The sequence below is a fragment of the Schistocerca serialis genome, chromosome 7 (assembly GCF_023864345.2).
Source record: "Schistocerca serialis cubense isolate TAMUIC-IGC-003099 chromosome 7, iqSchSeri2.2, whole genome shotgun sequence".
Classification (NCBI taxonomy): domain Eukaryota; kingdom Metazoa; phylum Arthropoda; class Insecta; order Orthoptera; family Acrididae; genus Schistocerca; species Schistocerca serialis.
The window spans coordinates 360,242,637-360,265,634 of NC_064644.1; positions in this window are offsets into that span (position 1 = coordinate 360,242,637).

Here is a 22,998-nt window from a genome sequence, read left to right on the forward strand (position 1 = left end):
GGAGGTTCTTGTTATTAAACATTAGAGACAGTATATGACATGCAGTGGACATATTCGCAATTAAGACGGGTGTTCAGGCAGATAGAAGGGCTATGCACAGACAGAACATTTGTCCGCATGTGGACTCGGAAATAGAGGCTATCAAGGAAACTCTTCATCGTCATACTGTGGAATCGCAGGCGTTGGCCAATTACCATGCAAACGATAACAGTGAAGGTTCATCAAATACTGAAACACTAGACGCTATCAACGAAACTCTTACTCACCATACTACGGAAGTGCAGATTGCAATGCAAGCTCTAACTCTAAAGGTATGTGAAGTAGAAGAGACGTAGGAAGATATAAAACAGAATAATTCCCATCAAGCAATTATCATGCTTGTACTCATATCCAGCTTCAATTAATAAAGCACTCCTTTAATCACACATTAAAAAAGTTTTGCATCACGTCGGTTCAGAGAGTTCCGGAACTTGTGCAGAAAATTGGAATAGAGATCAACATAAACATCATTTCCGCCCTTTTTAATGCTCATGAAAGTCACACATTGCATGTTGTACCACCATACAGCGAGACATTCAGTGGTGGTGGCCCAGATTTCTGTACGCACCGGTACCTCTGATACCCAGTAGCACGTCCTCTTGCATTGATGCACGCCTGTATTCGTCGTGGCATACTATCCATAAGTTCATCAAGGCACTATTGGTCCACATCGTACCACTCCTCAGCGGCGATTCGGCGTAGATCCCTCAGAGTGGTTGGTGGGTTACGTCGTCCATAAACAGCCCTTGTCAATATATCCAAAGCATGTTCGATAGGATTGATATCTGCAGAACATGCTAGCCACTCTAGTCGAGCGATGTCGTTATCCTGAAAGAAGTCATTCACAAGATGTGCACGATGGGGGCGCGAGTTATTGTCCAGGAAGACGAATGCATCACCAATATGCTGCTGATATGGTTCCACTATCTGTCGGAGCTTAGGCGCTCTGCAACTTCTATGTACCTATTTTATTTGTTTGACAAACCCTGTTTTCAGGGCTATATTTTATATGATTAATGTAACTATGCGGATGTTTGCCTAAACGATAAGGACATATCACTTCATGTTATAATACTGCCGTCTTCTGAAGAAGATAGATTTATATCTATTGAAACCTAGGTAAAGATTACTTTATCCTTTGCAACTGGTCGGCTGTTCTTAGTCTGATGTATTCATGTATCGTACAACCGTTACGGCGCCTTCAATGACCATCAGCGGCGTACGTCGGCCGCACATAATGCCACCCTAAAACAGCAAGGAACCTCCGCCTTGCTGCACTCTCTGGACAGTGTGTCTATGGCGTTCAGCCTGACCGGGTTGGCTCCAAACACGTCTCCGACGATTTTCTGGTTGAAGACATATGCGACACTCATCGGCGAAGGGAACGTGATGCCAATCCTGAGCGTTCCATTCGGCATGTTGTTGAGCTCATCTGTACTGCGCTGCATGGTGTCGTGGTTGTGAAGATGGACCTCGCCATGGACGCGTACTGCGCACAGTTTGAGTCTTAACACGACGACCTGTGGCTGCAAGAAAAGCATTATTCCACATCGTGGCGTTGCTGTCAGGGTTCCTCCGAGCCATAATACGTAGGTAGCGGTGATCCACTGCAGTAGTAGCCCTTGGGCGGCCTGACGGAGGCGGGTCATCAGCAGTTCTCTCTGTATCTCTTCCATATCCGAACAACATCGCTTTTGGTTCGCTCGGAGACGCCTGGACACTTGTTGAGAGCCCTTGTAGGCACAAAGTAGCAATGCGGACGCAATCGAACCGCGGTATTGACCGTCTAGGCATGGTTGAACTACAGACAACACGAGCTGTGTACCTCGTTCCTGGTGGAATGATTGGAACTGATCGGCTGTCGGACACCCTCCATCTAATACGCTCATGCATGGTTGTTTACATCCTTAGGCGGGTTTAGTGACATCTCTGGACAGTCAAAGGGACTGTGCCTGTGATACAATATCCCAAGTCAACGTCAACGTCAATCTTCAGGAGTTCTGGGAACCGGGATGATGCAAAACTTTTTTTGGTGTGTATAGATTAACGTGCATTGCTCAAGACAAAGGGGCGTGATGAAAAACTGGATATCAAAGCTGAATGCGATACAAACATGGATATTTTAAATGGAAAGGATCGTCGTTTAGAATACGATCATTGTTCGATGACATCTCTGCATCACGCGTGGCACAAATTTGAATAAATTCTTACTTAAGATTGGGAATTGTATCTCAGAATGTAAATTAACGCTGTCAGAATGCTTAGTTACACAAGCAGCTACTGTATGCCAGTAGTATGCAATGACCATTGTCTACTTTATCATACAACCAGCTTTTCATTTTTTACATCTTTCTAGTAAAATCGGTTTTCCTTTTCGAATATTTCTTCATATTTAATGCCCTTTGCTGTCTACCATTTTACATACCTCACAATAAAATTCATCGACAAAGTGCGAATCTAAATTTTTTTTTGGCTTTGTGAGTAACTTTAAAACGTGTTTCTACAACAACCGCTACGCTTGCAACACGCCCACACATACATATACGGAAGCGCCAAAGAAACTGGTATTGACATGCGTATTCAAATACAGAGATACATAAACATGCGGAATACGGCACTGCGGTCGGCGACGCCTGTATAAGACAAAAAGCGTCTGGCGCAGTTGTTAGATCGGTTGCTGCTGCTGCAAAGGCAGGTTATCAAGATTTAAGTGAATCTGAAAGTAATGCTATTCTTGGCGCACGAGCGATGGGACACAGCATCTATGAGGCAGCGATGAAGTGGGGATTTTTCCGTACGACCATTTCCCCAATGCACCGTGAATACCAGGAATCCGGTATAACATCAAATCTCCGACATCGCTGCGGTCGGAAAAGAATCCTGCAAGATAGGGACCAACGACGACTAAAGAGAACCGTTCAACGTGACAGAAGTACAACCTTTTGGCAAATTGCTGCAGATTTCAATGATGGGCCATCAACAAGTGTCAGCATGCGAGTCAGTCAACGAAACATCATCGATATGGGCTTTCGGAACCGAAGACCCACTCGTGTACAGTTGATGACAGCATGATACAAAGCTTCACGTCTCGCCTGTGCCCGTCAACACCGATATTGCACTGTTGATGACTGGAAAAATGTTGCCTGGTCGGACGAGTCTCTTTTCAAATTGTATCGAGTGGTTGGACGTGTAAGAGTATGTAGACAGCCTCTGAATCCATGGATCCTGCATGATGTAAGCAGAGGCTATTCAGGCTGGTGCAGGCTCTGTGAAGGTGTGGGGCATGTGCAGTTGGATTGATATGGGACCCCTGATACGTCTACGTACGACTCTGACTGGTGACACGTACTTAAGCATCCTGTCTGATCACCTGCCATGTCCACTGTAAATTCCGACGGACTTGGGCAGTTCCAGCAGGACAATGCGACACCCCACAAGTCCAGAATTGCTACAGAGTGATTCCAGGAACACTCTTCTGATTTTAAACACTTCCTCTTGCAACCAGACTCCGCAGACATGAATATTGTTGAGTATATCTGGGATGCCTTGCAACGTGCTGTTGTGAATAGGTTCAAAGTGGTTCAAATGTCTCTGAGCACTATGGGACTTAATTTCTAAGGTCATCAGTCAGCTAGAACTTAGAATTACTTAAACCTAACTAACCTAAGGACACCACACACATCCATGCCAGAAAAAGGATTCGAACCTGCGACCGTAGGGGCCACGCGGTTCCAGACTGTAGCACCTAGAACCGCTCGGCCACCCCGGCCGGCTGTGAACAGGTCTCCACCTTCTTGTACTCTTACGAACTAACGGACAGCGCTGCAGGATTCATGGTGTCAGTTCCCTCCAGCATACTTCAGACATTAGTCAAGTCCATGCGACGTGGTGTTCAGCACTTCTGCCTTCTCGCGGTGGCCCTGTACCAGTTTCTTTGACTTCAGTGTACATCATGTGTGTGCGTGCGTGAACGCGCGCGCGAGCACGCGCTTTGTGTGTGTCTGTGTGTGTGTGTGTGTGTGTGTGTGTGTGTGTCTGTATATGCCGAGCCACAGGTGGAGCTTACTACACCATTATTCACTGTCGCTGCTGACAGTACCAGACATGTAGCTTTCGGAATGCCAGCATGCATAATTTACCAAAAGAGGGCCAAAGCAATGCAAAATATCGAATTCAAAGAAATTTGGTTTTACATTTTACATTTTTGTCGTGACCTATGTTACTGTGTCTATCGGCGACGTCTGTAAATGGCCTACAACATTTGAATTAAGAATCTGATATCGTTCTGGCAACGCAGAAGCACACTACTCACTACTGGACGACGACGACAAGAAAAGTCCTCAACAAAAGACTGTGGCTGGAGGTTCCATGAGCCGTTGCTTAACATGGTCTGAGGAAGAGTCTTGAAACGATTAATTCCAGTGGAACTGACGCGACAGACGAGCTTTGACGACTCTTTATAAGAAGCGCTAAATATCAACCGTCACTAGTTTCATTATCCACTTACGTTGTTAGTCGTTATTTGACACACCGTGGACTGAAATATGAAACTAGGTGATAAGAGACATAATCAGTTATGGGTAGGTCTATCATGCTGCGCGATAGGAACCATGTAAGGTACAGTACTGAATTTCGAAAGTCCGGGAGGTGTACCTGAGTTAAGGGCTGACAGCTATAACGTAGGCAAATCCAGATTCGTGACATTTTTAGTTACTTACCTATGACGTGAAGTAGTTATACAGGTACAATTTCTTCTGAATCAGCGTTAAGGTGCAGGGTATGAATTCGAGCAGTAAATACAAGTTTTACTAACATTGCGCTCCAGCAAGTCGTGTGTTCCACCTTTACGAGTACGTAGGGAGCACTACATCTCGAAGACACTGCTTCTAAGGTTTTTTCGGGTGATATTCTCTAGTATGCTGAAAAGAATTCTAAGAGGTAGATTATTTTATCGTGTGTTCTACTGCACTAAATATTAGGCTACCATTGTGACACCGTGCTACACATGTACGAGTGGCGCAGACAAGTTGGAGAGTCCGCGTTGAAGAATATATCAGGTAATTTCATTCACTGTGTGGTCGTGGACAAGTGAAAACAACGAATCTTCCTTCCTGCCATTCTGTCACTTCTACACTTCGACTCATCTTGCTTAACTGATTCTAGCGATTTTCAGGAAGTGTTGTCTGTCGAACAAGTAAGCTCCGAACAATCTGTATCGAACGATAAACACATCGACCCACGGCTGTCGTGGCAGGAGAATGGGAAGTGTTTAGTGCCTCGCCAGGGGAACAGTGTGTAACGTTTAGCGTCGTGAATAGCCATTGGAATCTCGAGACCCGATGCCCTCACCTGGCGAAACTTAATTCTTTGATTGGGTAGCATGTATTCTTGTTTGGATTTCTCTTGGGAGTATGGCTTGCTGACGAGTGACAATTTCGGGAACTGTATGAAGTGTCACAGAGACAGCTGTGTGAAACTTATTAAGAAAGGCGTGGATGCTGATTTCCAGTTTCAGTTGCATTGTTCGCAGTGTCAGAAACGGACATCGATAGGGAAAAACATGGTTCGCCAACTGTGAGTTGTCCATCGAAAAGAGCATAATTTTAGACACATACAACCGACCGCTCCCGAATCAGTGCTATCGACAAACAGTTTATGCGGCCCGCTACGAATTCCTCTCCTGTGCCAACCTCTTCACCTCAGATTAGCACTTGCAACATACGCCCTCGATTATTTGCTGGATGTATTGAAATCTCTGTTTTCCTCCACAGTTCTTATCCTCTATGGCTCCCTCTAATACCATGGAAGTTACTCACTGATGTCTTAACTGATGTCCTACCAGTCTGTCCCTTCTATCACTCAGCTCCCTTTAGTACCATAGACGTCCCTGATGTTTTAACAGGTGTCCTATCATCCTGTCTCTTCTCCTTTTCAGTATTTTACACACATTCCTTTCCTCTCCGATTCTGCACAGAAACTCCTCATTCCTTACCTTTTCAGTCTACCTAATTTTCAACATTCCTCTGTGGCATCGCATCTCAATGCTCCGAGTCTCTTCTGTTCCAATTTTTACACAGTCCATGAATCACTACCATATAATGCTGTGCTCCGAACGTATATTCTCAGAAATTTCTTCCTCAAATGAACGCCTATGTTTCATGTTGGGTACTAGTAGACTTCTCTTGGCCACGAATGCCCTTTTTGTCAGTGCTAGTCTGCTTTTGATGTCCTCCATCAGTGATTGTTTTGTTGTCTAGGTAGCAGAATTCCTTAACTTCATGTACTTTGTACCATCAATTCTGCTCCTAAGTTTCTCGCTGTTCTCATTTCGGCTACTTACCATTACTTTCGTCTTTCTTCGATTTACTCTTGATCCGTATTCTGCACACATTAGACTGTTCATTCCACTCAGCAGACTGTGTGATTCTCCTTCACTTCGGCTCAGGAGAGCAATGTCATCAGCGAATCGGATCATTGATATCCTTTCACCTTGAATTTTAATTCCACTCCTGAGCCTTTCTTTTACTTCCATCATTGCTGCTTCGATGTACACATTCAACAATAGGGAAGGGGAGGGGGCGAAGAATACGTCTCAGCCTTGCACCCTTCTTAATCCGAGTACATCGTGCTTGTTTCCACTCTTACTATTCCCTCTTGGTTCTTGTACATATTGTTCAAATATTACTCGTCTCTTCTTATAGGTTACCCCTATTTTCCTCATAATTTCGAACATTTTGCACCATTCTACGTTGTCGAACGCTTTTTGCAGTTTGACAAATCCTATGAACGTGTCTTGATTTTTCTTTAGTCTTGGTTCCCTTATCGACCGCAACGCCAGAATTGTCTCTCTGGTGCCTTTAACTTTCCTAAAGCCAAATTGATCGTCATCTAATACATCCTAAGTTTTCTTTTCCATTCTTCTGTATAATATTCGTGTAAGCAACGGATGCATTAGCTGTTAAGCTGATTGCGCGATAATTTTCGCACTTGTCAGCTCTTGCAGACTTGTGAGGATGACTTTTTCCGAAAATCAGTTGATATGTGGCCAGACTCATACATTCTACACACCAACGTGAAAATCGTATTGTTGCCACTTCACCCAGTGATTTCAGACATGAAATATTCTTAATCCCTACTCGCTAATTCGATAGTAAATCTTCCAAAATTCTTTGATATTCTGTTTCTAATACTGGATCCCCTATCTCTTCTAAGTCGACTACCGTTTCTTCTTCTATCGCATCAAAAAAATGTACTCTGTATACCTATTCGCTCTCTCCTCTGTATTTAACAGTGACATTTACTTTGCACTCTTAATGTTACTGCCCTTGCTTTGAATTTCATCGAAGGTAGTTTTGACTTTCCTATATGCTGAGTCTGCCTTTCCGAGAATCATTTATTTATCGATTTCTTCAAATTTTTCAAGCATCCATTTCTTCTTATCTTCCCTGCACTTCTTATTTATTTCACAGCGACTTGTATTTTTGTATACCTGAATTTCCCTGAACACTTTTATGCTTCCTTCTTTCATCAATCACCTGCAGTATTTCTTTCGTTACACATAGTTTTTTCGCAGTTACCTTCTTTGTACCTATGTTTATCTTTCCAGCTTGTGTGATTGACCTTTTTCAGAGATGCCCATTCGTGCTACCTACTGAGCTCTTCCTTATTGCTGTATGGCTTTAGAGAACTTCAAGGGTATCCCGTCATACCTTAGTACTTTTATATCCCACTTTTTTGGGTATTGATTCTTCCTGACTTAAATCTTATAAACTTCAGGCTACTTCATATTAGTTGTTCGTCACAGTTGATGAATGTGGACAAAAAGCCCAACTGTTATTCAGTTCGTGAGCACGGAGTCACATCTGCCAGACATTGTGTGGCCTTTACACAGTGCGGTGATATGCAGGGTCACCGACAATGGAAGTAGTGGAAAGTGTTAGGTATATTTAGGCAAATTTTGCGTAACAGTAAACCAGCTGTTACACAGGCTGTGTCTGGGAAAGTTGCTACATTACGGACATGCAGGAAAGTAGCTGCATTTCGCATAGTCGCTGACCTTACGGACGTTTCTTTCGCATTTAACGAACGTCAAACTGCAACGTTCCCTGCAGCATCCCTTGGTGTCCAAATGGAATTGTCCCTCCTATTTATGTCGTATCCTCTGGATACTGATAATGAGCTGCACTCCCCGTTGGGCTATGAAGATATTATTTTCGTGGCCTCATGTTCTGAAAATCGTAGACACAAGTAAGGGGGTCCAACGATGTACATGTTATGGGCTGAAAGAACTGATTTTTTTTTGGGGTCATGAAACGTCTGACTTGTTTCACGCAACTCTGCACGAATTACTCCCCTGCGCCTCCCTCTTCATGTCAGAGAAGCGCTTGGCACTTGCACCCTACGTCCCCAATTATTTGTTGGACAGATCCCAACCTCTGTCTTCTACACTCTCCAGTACCAAGGAAGTTATTCCCCGATGTCTTAACACATATTATATAATTATCCCCCTTCTATTTCTCAGTGTTACCCATGCGTTCCTTTCTTAGCCGATACAGTGAATAACCTCTTTATTGCTCAAAATACCAGTCCACGTAATTGTCAACATTCTTCAGTAGCACCACTTCTCAAACACTACGATTCTCTTCCTTTCCGCTTTTCCAACAGTTCGTGATTCATTACCATATAATGCTCCAAACATAGCTTCTCAGAAATTCCTTCCTTAAAGTAAAGCTTATGTTTAATACCGACGACGTCTCTTGGCCTGGAATGTCCTCTTTGCCTGTGCTGATCTGCTTCTTATATACTCATTGCTTCGTCCACCAAGGGTTATTTTACTTTCAATGTAGCAAAATTCTTTCATCTTCTTTGTGATTACCAATTTTCATGTTAAGTTCCTCTCTAAACTCATTTCTGCTACTTGCACTATCTTCTACTGTCTTCTGTTTACTCTCGGTTCATATTCTGGACACACTTCACTGGTCATTTAGAAGATCTTGTAAATCGTCTTATCCTTCACAGGGGATAGCAATGTCTTCAGTCAATCTTATCATTGACGTCCATCCACCCTGGACTTTAATTGCACTCTCGAACTATTATTTCCCTCATTTCTTCCTCGATGTATACGCTGAACAGCAAGGGCGTCAGATTGCATTCTTGTCTTACCCCGTTTTTAATCTGAGCATTTCCATCTTGGGCTTCCAATATTATTGTTCGTATATCACCAGTTATTCTTGTCGACGCCTTTCCTATGTCTACAAATCCAGTGAACATGCCTGGAGGTTTCTTCAGTCTTGTTTCTATTATCCGTCGCAACGTCAGAACTCTCTCTGGTGTCTTTTCCTTTTCTAAAGACGAACTGATTGTCATGTAATAGACCGTCAGTTTTCTTTTCCATTCTTCTGTATATTATTCTTGTCAGAAACTTGGGTGGATGAACTGTGAAGCTGATTGTAAAATAAGTCTCTTACTTGACGGCTCTTGCTTTCTTCCGAACTGTGTGGATGACGTTTCTCCGAAAGTCTGATGGTATATCGCCAGTCTCATACACTCTACATACCAACATGAATAGCTGTTTTGTTGCCATTCCCCCATTGAGTTTAGAAATTCCGCTGGTATGTTATCGATCCCTTCTGCCTTATTTGATATCAGGATTCTAATTCTAATATTGAATCCCCAATCTCTTCCATGTCTACTTCGTTTCTTCTTCGATCATGTGATCATACAGGTCTTCTCCTCGTAGAGGCCTTCAGTGTCCTTCCACCTATCTGCTGTCTCCTTTGCGTTTAACAGCGGAACTCCCATTGCACTGTTAATGTTACCGCCCTTGCTCTTAATTTCACCGAGGTTTCTTTTGAATTTTCTGTATGCTTTCAGTCCTTCCGACGATCATTTCCTTTTCGATTTCTTCCCATTTTTCTGCAGCCGCTTCTCCTGTGCTTCCCTTCAAATCCTATTTATGTCTCTCTGTGTGATTTATATTGGTGTATTCTTGTTTTCCGCTGCAATTTCTGGACTTCTTTTGTCGACCAATTGATCTGTTTCACCTGTTACCCAAGCTTTAGTCAAAATTATATTCCTAGTACGTATGTGTGTCTTGCCAACGCCTGTATTGTTCTCTTTAGAGATGTCCACTCTTCTTCAACGGAACTGCCTACTGTGATATTCCATATCGCAGTTTACACATCTTTAGCGAACTTCGAACGCCGTCTCATCATTATTCAGTATTTCTGTATCCCACTTTCTTCCATTGATTCATCCACACGATTCCCTTCCACTTCAGTCTACTAGTCATCATTTTTAAATTATGAGCTTAGACTGTAGAGAAACTGTGTACACAAAGAAAACACCGAAAATCATAAAAATCACCCAAAACTTTACTATACAGAAGAGAGGCCCCACCATGAACCATGGACCTTGCCGTTGGTGGGGAGGCTTGCGTGCCTCAGCGATACAGATGGCCGTACCGGAGGTGCAACCACAACGGAGAGGTATCTGTTGAGAGGCCAGACAAACATGTGGTTCCTGAAGAGGGGCAGCAGCCTTTTCAGTAGTAGCAGGGGCAACAGTCTGGATGATTGACTGATCTGGCCTTGTAACAATAACCAAAACGGCCTTGCTGTTCTGGTACTGCGAACGGCTGAAAGCAAGGGGAAACTACAGCCGTAATTTTTCCCGAGGGCATGCAGCTTTACTGTATGGTTAAATGATGATGGCGACCTCTTGGGTAAAATGTTCCGGAGGTAAAATAGTCCCCCATTCGGATCTCCGGGCGGGGACTACTGAAGAGGACGTCGTTATCAGGAGAAAGAAAACTGGCGTTCTACGGATCGGAGCGTGAAATGTCGGATCCCTCAATCGGGCAGGTAGGTTAGAAAATTTAAAAAGGGAAATGGATAGGTTAAAGTTAGATATAGTGGGAATTAGTGAAGTTAGGTGGCAGGAGGAACAAGACTTCTGGTCAGGTGATTACAGGGTTATAAATACAAAATCAAATAGGGGTAATGCAGGAGTAGGTTTAATAATGAATAAAAAAATAGCAGTGCGGGTTAGCTCCTACTAACAGCATAGTGAACGCATTATTGTGGCCAAGATAGACACAAAGCCCATGCCTACTACAGTAGTACAAGTTTATATGCCAACTAGCTCTGCAGATGATGAAGAAATAGATGAAATGTATAATGAGATAAAAGAAATTATTCAGGTAGTGAAGGGAGACGAAAATTTAATAGACATGGGTGACTGGAATTCGTCAGTAGGAAAAGGGAGAGAAGGAAACATAGTAGGTGAATATGGATTGGGGGGAGGAAATGAAAGAGGAAGCCGCCTTGTAGAATTTTGCACAGGGCATAACTTAATCATAGCTAACACTTGGTTCAAGAATCATAAAAGAAGGTTGTATACCTGGAAGAATCCTGGAGATACTAAAAGGTATCAGATAGATTATATAATGGTAAGACAGAGATTTAGGAACAAGGTTTTAAATTGTAAGACATTTCCAGGGGCAGATGTGGATTCTGACCACAATCTATTGGTTATGAACTGCAGATTGAAACTGAAGAAACTGAAAAAGGTGGGAATTTAAGGAGATGGGACCTGGATAAACTGAAAGAACCAGAGGTTGTAGAGAGTTTCAGGGAGAGAATAAGGGAACAATTGACAGGAATGGGGGAAAGAAATACATTAGAAGAAGAATGGGCAGCTCTGAGGGATGAAGTAGTGAAGGCAGCAGACGATCAAGTAGGTAAAAAGACGAGGGCTAATAGAAATCCTTGGGTAACAGAAGAAATATTGAATTTAATTGATGAAAGGAGAAAATATAAAAACGCAGTAAATGGGGCAGGCAAAAAGGAATACAAACGTCTCAAAAATGATATCGACAGGAAGTGCAAAATGGCTAAGCAGGGATGGCTAGAGGACAAATGTAAGGATGTAGAGGCTTGTCTCACTAGGGGTAAGATAGATACTGCCTACAGGAAAATTAAAGAGACCTTTGGAGAGAAGAGAACCACTTGTATGAATATCAAGAGCTCAGATAGCAACCCAGTTCTAAGCAAAGAAGGGAAAGCAGAAAGGTGGAAGGAGTATATAGAGGGTTTATAGAAGGGCGATGTACTTGAGGACAATATTATGGAAATGGAAGAGGAGGTAGATGAAGACGAAATGGGAGATAAGATACTGCGTGAAGAGTTTGACAGAGCACTGAAAGACCTGAGACGAAACAAGGCCCCGGGAGTAGGCAACATTCCATTAGAACTACTGATGGCCTTGGGAGAGCCATTCATGACAAAACTCTACCATCTGGTGAGCAAGATGTACGAGACAGGCGAAATACCCTCAGACTTCAAGAAGAATATAATAATTCCAATCCCAAAGAAAGCAGGTGTTGACAGATGTGAAAATTACCGAACTATCAGTTTAATAAGTCACAGCTGCAAAATACTAACACGAATTCTTTACAGACGAATGGAAAAACTGGTAGAAGCGGACCTCGGGGAAGATCAGTTTGGATTCCGTAGAAATGTTGGAACACGTGAGGCAATACTAACCTTAAGACTTATCTTAGAAGAAAGATTAAGAAAAGGCAAACCTACGTTTCTAGCTTTTGTAGACTTAGAGAAAGCTTTTGACAATGTTAACCGGAATACTCTCTTTCAAATTCTGAAGGTGGCAGGGGTAAAATACAGGGAGCGAAAGGCTATTTACAATTTGTACAGAAACCACCTGGCAGTTATAAGAGTCGAGGGACATGAAAGGGAAGCAGTGGTTGGGAAAGGAGTGAGACAGGGTTGTAGCCTCTCCCCGATGTTATTCAATCTGTATATTGAGCAAGCAGTAAAGGAAACAAAAGAAAAATTCGGAGTAGGTATTAAAATTCATGGAGAAGAAGTAAAAGCTTTGAGGTTTGCCGATGACATTGTAATTCTGTCAGAGACAGCAAACGACTTGGAAGAGCAGTTGAACGGAATGGACAGTGTCTTGAAAGGAGGATATAGGATGAACATCAACAAAAGCAAAACGAGGATAATGGAATGTAGTCGAATTAAATCAGGTGATGCTGAGGGAATTAGATTAGGAAATGAGACACTTAAAGTAGTAAAGGAGTTTTGCTATTTAGGGAGCAAAATAAATGATGATGGTCGAAGTAGAGAGGATATAAAATGTAGACTGGCAATGGGAAGGAAAGCGTTTCTGAAGAAGAGAAATTTGTTAACATCGAGTATAGATTTAAGCGTCAGGAAGTCGTTTCTGAAAGTATTTGTATGGAGTGTAGGCATGTATGGAAGTGAAACATGGACGATAACTAGTTTGGACAAGAAGAGAATAGAAGCTTTCGAAATGTGGTGCTACAGAAGAATGCTGAAGATAAGGTGGGTAGATCACGTAACTAATGAGGAGGTATAGAATAGAATTGGGGAGAAGAGAAGTTTGTGGCACTACTTGACTAGAAGAAGGGATCGGTTGGTAGGACATGTTTTGAGGCATCAAGGGATCACAAATTTAGCATTGGAGGGCACCGTGGAGGGTAAAAATCGTAGAGGGAGACCAAGAGATGAATACACTAAGCAGATTCAGAAGGATGTAGGTTGCAGTAGGTACTGGGAGATGAAGGAGCTTGCACAGGATAGAGTAGCATGGAGAGCTGCATCAAACCAGTCTCAGAACTGAAGATCACAACAACAACACAGAAGAGGGCACACAAAAAATGATGAAATGAAATAACTATCTTCACACTTAGACCCCAAATACGACCGTGAGGTTAGGGACCATGGTCCATGCTTGTGCAAGGCACAAACCCAAAGTTCTTACGGAAATTCAAAGCAAATAGCGAAAATAAATTCTCTTCTGGGGGTTTGCTGGTAATGTTACCTTAATCAGCAGCAGTTTTGAAACATTCCAATACCTTACATCATACTACCGTAAAGTGCAGAACTCCAACTGCTGCCTCTGTACCGCGCCGCTGCCTAACCCTCCAGCGTACAAACGTAGTGGGGGTGGCGCGCAAACCTGACAGAGCCAATCCGCGGGCCTACGTGTAATTTTTACCCTGACCTGCAAACTTGGTCTCTGCTAAACTTGTTCACGCTTGGGGGTTGGTACTACCCTTCCACAGAACGACCATTCATGCAGTGTTACAATCTCTGCCTAAAGCTTTCTGCTAGTTCACACACTCCCTCATTTATACCGTCCAGACCGCACAAAGGAAAGGGAAATGGGAAACGTGGTACACAACAGAAAAAAAAGTAACACTGTTTAGTCCATTCTATCCTTTTGGACACCAGCTGAGGTATTACCTGCAAGAGAAGAAACTCTTGCTAATAATGTCTTCGTGCTAGAAATTTAAGAAGTTCCGTTTCAAAGTGAAAGGATTTCACGTTAGATGAGTGTAGGTAATATCGACAACAGCAGAAAATGGAATAACGATATTGGATTTGTTATGAACAGGCACGTAGCGCAGAGACTGTGTTACTGTGAACACTCCAGAGATAGGGTTGTTGTCATCACAGTCGACAGCTAACCAAAGCCAACAACGATAGTTCAGGAGTACATGCTGACGTCGCAAGCTGAAAATGAAGAGATAGAGAAATTATAGGAGGATACTGAACGGGTATTTCAGTACGTAAAGGGAGACGAGAATCTAGCTCTCGTGGGGGATTGGAAGGCGGTTGTAGGGAAATGAGTAGAAGTAAGGGTTAGAGGAGAATATGGATTTGGTACTAGGAATGAGAAAGATTAATTGAATTCAGCAACAAATTTAAGTTAGTAGTAGCAAATGCTCTGTTCAAGAATCACGAGAGGAGGAGGTAAGCTTGGAAAAGACCGGAGATACGGAACGACTGCAGATTACATCATGGTCAGACGAAGATTCGGAAATCAGTTACTAGATTGTAAAGCATGCCCAGGAGTGGATACAGACTCAGATCACAGTTTAGTAGTGATGAGGAGTAGGCCGAAGTTTAAGAGACTAGTCAGGAAGAAACAGTCCGCAAGGAAGTGAAGTACTAAGGAATGAAGAGATACGCTTGAAGGTCTCTAAGGCTGTCTATACTGCGATAGCGACTGGCTCAGTGCACAGATCAATTAAAGAGAAATGGACATCTCTATAAAGGGCAGTCATGGAAGCTGGATACAAAATCGTCGGTACGAAGAAGGTATCATGGGTAAAAGAAGAAATACTTCAGCTGGTCCATGAAAGAAGGAAGAACAAAAATGGTCAAGAAAATTCAGGAATACCGAAATACTAGTCGCTTAGTAATAAAATAAATAGAAAGTACAGGGAAGCTAAGGCGAAATGGCCCCATGAAAACTGTAAAGAGATCGAAAAAGAAATGATTGCCGGAAGGACTGATTCGGGATATAGAAGTCAAAGCGACCTTCGCTTAAATTAAAAGCAAGTATGGTACCATTAAGTGAGCAATGGGAATGACACTGCTCAATAGAAAGGAGAGGGCGGATAGTGGAAAGAGTACACTGAAGGCCTCTATGAGAGGGATGACTCCTCTGATGTGACAGAAGGAGAAGCAGGAGTCGATGTAGAAGAGATAGGGGATCCAGTATTAGAATCCGAATATGAAGGATCTTTGGAAGACTTAAGATCGAATTAGGGAGTGGGAATTGATAACATTCCGTCAGAAACTCTGAAATCATTGGAGGAAGTGGCAACAAAATTGTTATTCACGTTGGTATGTAGTGTGTATGAATCTGGCAATATACCATCTGACTTTCGGAAAAATATCTCCCACACGACTCCGACTGCAAAAGGCAACAAGTGCGATAAATTACCGCACAATGAGCTTAACAGCTCTTAAATCGAAGTTGCTGACGAGAAAAATATACAAAACAATGGAATATAAAGCTGAGGATCGGTTAGATGCCGGTCAAATTTTCATTACGAAAGGTAAAAGCGGTAGTGAGGCAGTTCTGTAGTTGCAGTTGATAATGGAAGCAAGACTGAAGTAAAATGAAGGCTGGCTTATAGGATATGTCGACCTGGAAAAAGCGTTCGACAATGTAAGATGTTCGAAATTCTGAGAAAAATAGGGATAAACTGTAGGGAAAGGCGTTTAGTATATAATACGTACAAGAATCAAGAGTGAACAAGAAGTCTAGAAAACTAATAACGTAGTGCTCTTATTAAAAAGCGTGTAAGACAGGGACGTAATCTTCGCCTTTATTGTTCAATCTATTTATCGACGAAGCGATGAGGGAAATAAAAGAAAACTGGATTTAAAATTCAAGGCAAAAGGACATCAGTGATAATATTCGCTGATGACATTGCCGTCCTCTGTGAAGTGAGTCCGCAGCTCGTGGTCGTGCGGTAGCGTTCTCGCTTCCCGCGCCCGGGATCCCGGGTTCGATTCCCGGCGGGGTCAGGGATTTTTATCTGCCTCGTGATGACTGGGTGTTGTGTGATGTCCTTAGTTAGGTTTGAGTAGTTCTAAGTTTTAGGGGACTGATGACCATAGATGTTAACTCTCATAGTGCTCAGAGCCATTTGAATCATTTTTGAGTGAAGTGAACTGAACAGTGTACTCTGTACAGACTATGTATTGAGAGTAAATCGAAATAGGACGAAAGTAAGGGAAAGCAGCAGAAATAAGAGCAGCGAGAAACTTAACATCCGAATTGGGGATCACAAAGTAGTTAATGTTCAGGAATTCTATTACCTAGGCAACGAAATAACCCATGACGCGCAGAGAAAGGAGGACACCAAGAACAAACTGCATCCTTAGATTTGTCCTCTAGCCATCCCTGCTTAGCCATTTTGCACTTCCTGTCGATCTCATTTTTGAGACGTTTGTATTCCTTTTTGCCTGCTTCATTTACTGTATATTTTCTCCTTTTATCAATTAAATTCAATATCTCTTTTGTTACCTAAGGATTTCTATTAGCCCTCGTCTTTTTACCTACTTGATCCTCTGTTGCCTTCACTATTTCACCTCTCAAAGCTACCCATTCTTCTTCTACCGTATTTCTTCCCCCCAGTCTTGTCAGTCGTTCCCTAATGCTGTCCCTGAAACTCTCTACCATCTCTGGTTCTGTCATTTTTTCCAGGTCCTATCTCCTTAAATTCCCATCTTTTTGCAGTGTCTTCAGTTTTAATCTACAGTTCATAACCACTAGATTGTGGCCAGAGTCCACATCTACTCCTGGAAATGTCTTACAATTTAAAACCTGTTTCCTAAATCTCTGTCTTACCATTACATAATGTATCTGAAACCTTCCAATATCTCTAGGTTTTTTCCATGTATTCAACCTTCTTTCATGACTCTTGAACCAAGTGTTAGGTATGATTAGGTTATGCTATGTGCAAAACTCTACCAGGCGGCTTCCTCTTTCATTCCTTACCTCCATTCCATATTCAGCATTATCGTTACATATATGAAACCTGTCTACTACTCAGCTTCAGTGTCTCTCGAACAACACATCTTGTTTATGTACTAGTGATCATTGGATAACTGTTTTAAGATAGCACACATTCTGAGCTAAATATATTTTGTAGGGAGATTCTTGTGTAACTGAATAGAACACGCAGCTAACTAATTCCACCCACTAGAGAGACATAAAGTTTTGTTTAGTGTCATTCTACTCGTACTTAGATCAGTTGGACGGGAAGCAATGCAGATCCTGTATTCCCTTCCGTACATTATTAGATGATTGGGTTTAATGATACTAAACAGCTCATTAATCAGTCCATTTGTCCTTCAGGAGGACAAATATGATCCGAAACGAATAAAGCAAAATTTTCTGTTTCCATCGCGGCAATAAATAATGCCGTCTGGTAATTCTATATTGCAAATAATGATCGGTAGGAATTTACTGAGCTTAAATGTGTGTATTCAATGACAGCTCCTTCATAACATCAAAATTCAGTGCATCAGCGACAACTCCACAGAGCCCAAATAGAAACTAGTTACAAATACGTAACACTATAAGGCGAATTATCTGAAGAGCAGTCCCAGTTTGCATCCTGACTGTTGATGCTGATATCAAACAGACGGAACAAGGCGGCTCTTTCCCCATTCTCTTATTTGATAAATGACGAACGCTGTCGCATCCAGTCATGCGACAGTATGCTTTAGCAGCTATTGAGGCTTCAGAGATCACTAAATTCACGCACACGTACAGTTAGCGACAAAAATGAGATTTATGTGTTACACAGGGACTTTGTCATTCGTGTCGTGGCTATAATTTGTGAAACAGCACCCTTGGTTCCAATTCACTAAACAGCAACCTTAGATTCGCAGTGCCGTGTTATGTCCCCGTCCACGGTTATTTGTGAGTTTAGTATTACTTAGTCCCTTATGTCGAGGAAAAGCACACACTGTTGAATAATAAGCTGTAAAGTATGTGACAGTAAATCAACAATTTGAGATGGAGTCTGCAATCTAGATTTTGGTTGTACTGCTATGGCATTTTTAATCAAACTGAACGGCAGAATTAATGGAGGGCAGGGTAGCCGTGGTTAGTTATTGACATGCGAGGGTAAGAGTAACGGGCAAGGAAGAAGTGAGGAAGCTGAAGTGGGGGAAGCCGTGTCACGGATAGGGCAAAGTGGCGCCTTCAACGGTCTATAATGCTGGCGTAAGGATACATGCGGTAAAAGTGAGATGGGAAAGTGAGACGTAGTTTGAGAAGGGTAGAGGCCCTTTAACCTCTGCAGAATGGATTCGTCCCTGTCCTTGCCGTGAGGGCAACACTAACTAGTCCTTCAGTTAAAATACTCAGAAAATTCATGCGATAGTGGCTACACAAGAGCATATGCGTAAGCCACCACTGAAACTGACTGCAGTATTTTAATTTTGGGTGTTATGGAAAATGGCGTAACTGAAGTCACTGGCGGGGACTTACAAATAGGATTGTGGGTCCCTGATTTGTCGCAGATCGTGCCAGGGGTTGGCTGAGAGCATATTATACAACTGGAGGCGATCTATCGTCACTGGCCCAATAAACTGAACTTCTAGTTTATCTGGGTTACTTATTTGATGGCCAACGAACCTTTTCCCTAGCCTATTATTTCGTTCAAAACGAACGAATGTGCCACCAGCAGGAGCGCAACATGAGACCTTGTACAGTGAAAACAAGACAGTTGAGTGTTGTACACTGAAGCGTCGCTGAATGTGCCGTCTCGCTGAACGAGACAGGTAAGCTCGCTTACGTAAAGAATCAAGTACGTGCTGGCTGTCAACCACAAATTCGCAATTACCTCGCAAACGATTCGTTTGCAGATCTATTTTTACTGAGTCTTTTTGCTTCTAATAAGTGTATTTTCGACTGTATGCGTATAGGGTATTATATATGATACGTCCTCTGTATGTTGTTAAATAAACACTATCGCAAAGTAAGTTCTCTCTTATACAAATCCCGGGGTGCACTCAGCCTCGTGATGCCAACTGAGGAGCTACTCGACCGAATAGTAGCGGCTCCGGCCAAAGAAAACCATCATAACGAGTGAGAGAGCGGTTTGCTGACCACACGCCCCTCCTATCCGCATCCTCAGATGAGGATGACACGGCGGTCGGATAGTCCCGATGGGCCACTTGAGGCCTGCAGATGGAGTGCTCTGTACAAATCCGAGCCCAGATCGCACTGCTTCCAAATCCTGCACTACAACGAACTATAAGTAGCCCCCACAATAACCATAAATTACTTCACTGTTCACTTTATAGTGATAAATCAAATAATTGACAGCTTAACACGACAGTGTAATGGCAACCTCAGTGCTTCTTATTGTAATTATTATTATTACTAGAATTATTATTATTGTTAATGTTGTTGTTACCACTATTTACGTCATTGATCCGACGCAAAGCATAGGCACCCTGAAGTCCCAACTTAGGGCAGTACAGAAGTAAAATGTTCAGCAATCGAGTGGTTTACAAACAATATTTTAACTTGTTTGATTTTAAATGGGGGTGGAGCAGCACTGTGGACGACGGCGAAGCGGATAAGATGGTAGTCATCACGCACTGTGGTCACTTTGTGTCGTCCAGTACCTTGTCGGACATATGTACGGCTCTCTTCTCTCGACTAGTTCCACATACACCTCACTGTTGAAGCAGCGTGCACCGTACGAGACGCAGTGTCGCGGAACGACAGGTTCACCTCCTGGACACAAATCAATGCACTCACATGCCGACATTCCACCCTGTGATATGAGGGAGGCATAGTGGCACTTGGTTACACGTTTCCACTTCGTACGACGGCTCCATACTGACTGAGCATTGCACAACGCTGACCTGTCCCGTCAAACGAAAGAGGGCGCTTTTGGGCCTACGTGCACACCACCTATCTGCCATTTAAATCACTTATTAACGTCCCGCTATTCTACACGCCCTCTTATGGTGACGTGTTGCAGACCATTTCTTCATTTTTCAAACAGTAGTTAAGAATGATGAAGCAATACTGAGCAAGGTATCAAATTCTGAGAGCATTGGGGCATCTACATACAAGTCGTCTTCAGAAGAAAAAGGTAACTATCTACACTCATGCTCGTAAATTAAGGATAATAGCAGAATGTGGTGCCACACAACGTGGCACTACACACGCTAATAGCATAGGTACATAGGGAACACACACGACACAGATCTGTAAGTCCATGGTATTTGTGATAAGTTGAGAAAACCGTCCCGAAACACATGTGATACAAAACGCTACTGTTTCCAGCGCATGTACCTCGACATCAATATGAGATATGATGACCACGCACACGTACACAGTCCGCGCAACGGGTTTGCATACGGTGGATCAGGTGGTCGAGCAGCTGCTGGGGCATAGATTCCCATTCCTGCACCAGTGCTTGTCGGAGATCCTGAAGTGTTGTAGGGGTTTGAAGACGTGCAGCGATACGTCCACCTAGAGCATCCCACATGTTCTCGATGGGGTTTATATCTGGAGAACAGACAAGACACTCCATTCACCTGATATCTTCTGCTTCAAGGCACTCCTCCACAATGGCAGCTCGGTGGGGCAGTGCGTTATCAGGAATAAGGTGGGACCCACTGCACCCCTGAAAAGGCGGACATACTGGTGCAAAATGACGTCCCGATACACCTGACCTGTTACAGTTCCTCTGTCAAAGACATGCAGTGGTGTATGTGCTCCAACCATAATATCACCCCACACCATCAAACCACAACCTCCATACAGGTCCCTTTCAAGGACATTAAAGGGTTGCTATCTGGTTCCTGGTTTACGCCAGATGAAAACTCGGTGACAATCACTGTTCATACTATACCTGGACTCCTCCGTGAACCTAACCTGGGACCACTGTTCCAGTGACCATGTATTGTGTTCTTGACATCAGGCTTTATGTGCTCTCCTGTGATCAGGGGTCTGTGGAAAGCACCTTGCAGGTCTCCGGGCGAATAAGCCATGTTTGTTCAGTCGTCTGTAGATCACTGTTCCAGTGGCTGTGGTAGGGTCCCGAGCAAGGCTACCTGCAGTATTCCGTGGCCGTCTGCGGGCACTGATAGTGAGGTATCGGTCTTCTTGTGGTGTTGTACACTGTGGACGTCCCGTACTGTAGCACATGGATACGTTTCCTCTCTGCTGGAATCGTTGCCATAATCTTGAGATCACACTTTGTGGCATACGGAGGGCCATGCTACGGCCTGCTGTGTTTGGCCAGCCTCCAGTCACTCTAGTATTTTACCCCTCATAACGTCATCAATACGTGTTCTTTGAGCCATTTTCAACACACAGTCACCATTAGCACGTCTGAAAACGTCTGCACACTTACTCGCTGCACCGTACTCTGACATGCACCAACACACTGCTGCCAGCGCCACGGTGCAACGACCTCAGGCAAAATGCACCGCATGTTCATACCTCGATGTGATTTAAACCCGCAAATCGCCCACCAGAGCGTTGTTTCACCATGTATCAGCATTAGCCTTAATTTAAGAGCATGAGTGTACAGTGAGGGAGGCACTTGTTACAAAATACTCTTCCTCTGTTCTACTCCACTCCCTAGCGACACTTTTTTCACCCCTTACGTGTATATTAATGTACTATAACTGTATCGCAAATATGTTCCTCTTTTGTATAAAATTGTGACATCAGCAGTAATTTTCTTTGTAGGATGATTTGAAAATGGACACAAGTGTCCGAAACTAGTCACCATCAAGAAACTAAGAAAGATAATTCTTAATGCAACTTATGGCGGAGCTACAACTATTTATTTCAAACAAATATCTGTTGAAAGAAATTACTAAGGAAAGGAAAGTCTAATTAGTGGCGTTGACTGCACGAATATGATTTGTCGTTGTCGAAGTTAATGAAGGACGCGGATGTATAACACGCAGTGGATGAGAACTGTCAGTTGGAATACAATCAGTCCGATACTGCACATCACAGACGCCACGTTCTCACATGTCCATTATGACGAACGCTAATGAGCGCGTGCAGTCTGCTACATAGGGAATGACATTCATCTCAGATGTTTGTGTACCCGTCACCAATGATAACGTGAAAAACCCTCATTAAAAGTTTGGTTCAGTAAAATAAAACACGCAGAATATTACCTGGTAGGAGGAGCAGAATAGGACGAAACTAAAGAATCACCACTACACTGACAGAAATGTCCGTGGAGGATAACCAGCAAAAATTAATGTCAGACATGTACTGACATGATAAAAGTCATGGGATAGAGATATGCACATATATTGATGGCCGTACTATAGCGTACACAAGATATAAAAGAGCGCTGCATTGGCGGAGCTGTCATTCGTGAGAAAACGTATGCGACGTGATTATGGCCGCATCACAGGACGTAACAGATCCTGAACGCTGAATGGTGGTTGGAGCTAGAAGTGCTGTGGCCTTCTCCACCAGACATCACGGCGCCTAGAGTTTAAGCAACCAAACTGACAGCCTGCAGCCACGGGTAGCCCACCTCGCAGGCACACCGAAGCACTACACAACCGACATGCAATATTCATGAACGGCCACAACAACAAC